The following is a 921-nucleotide window of genomic DNA, read 5'->3' on the forward strand; positions in this document are numbered from 1 at the left end:
CAGTTCTTTTTCATTCTGCCCAATGCTTTCTCTGCTTTTCCTGCCAGGATAGAGAAGACATTAAAGTGAAAGAGGCTGGAACACACCTGCAGGCTTGCGGTTGTACTTTAAGACCTCACAGAGAACCAACTTGTTGGGGTCTTTGCGGAAAGGGTCCCGGAACATGGCAGATGGCACAAGGTACATATCACTGTTGGAGCCCTCAGACTGGAAGGTGCTGGAGCCATCAAAATTCCATTCTGGTAAATCTGGAAATAGAAGAAGAGGCATGGGATCCCACTGTTTCTCAGAAACTTAGGAAAAGGATTTTGTGTGAATTGATACTTCTCCTATCGTGACTCCTGCCACTATGAAATAATTAGGACTCCTCATGAAGAAATTATTAGACTAATTAACTGTATACAGAGAAATTATCTATATAGAAGGAACTTCCATATATGAAATTAACTCTGAAGCAGCAGGTGCCATTGGTCTCTAAAACAGAGAAACTAAAAGCCCATTGTCTAATGTCTTATCACTGTCAGATAGTCTAAGCATTTATTTTGGATGTCTCTGTGCAGAAGTGCATTTCCACAGGAATAAGCTGCTGCAGCTATGTCACAACAACAATGTGTTAAACAGTTAAAAAAATTCTGGGCAGGCATATCTGCCATGTGGCACAGAACAAGGATTGTCAAGAACCTCAGTGTTCATAATCTCAGTATAGAAAGTTTTCAGGAGCATTTGCAAATACTACCCACAGTGTTTTAAAGCAATCCCAAACCATCTGGGCTGGAATTTCTGTGCTTGTCCCATGACACATTTCTTTACTTTCTCACATGTTTTCATATTTTGCTTCCACATTACTCTTTACCAAATAATATATGCACTATTTAATGGCAGTTTTACAATAAAATATAAATCCTATGCAATTTGGTAGTA

This window comes from Sceloporus undulatus, chromosome 4, assembly GCF_019175285.1.
Source record: "Sceloporus undulatus isolate JIND9_A2432 ecotype Alabama chromosome 4, SceUnd_v1.1, whole genome shotgun sequence".
Lineage (NCBI taxonomy): Eukaryota > Metazoa > Chordata > Lepidosauria > Squamata > Phrynosomatidae > Sceloporus > Sceloporus undulatus.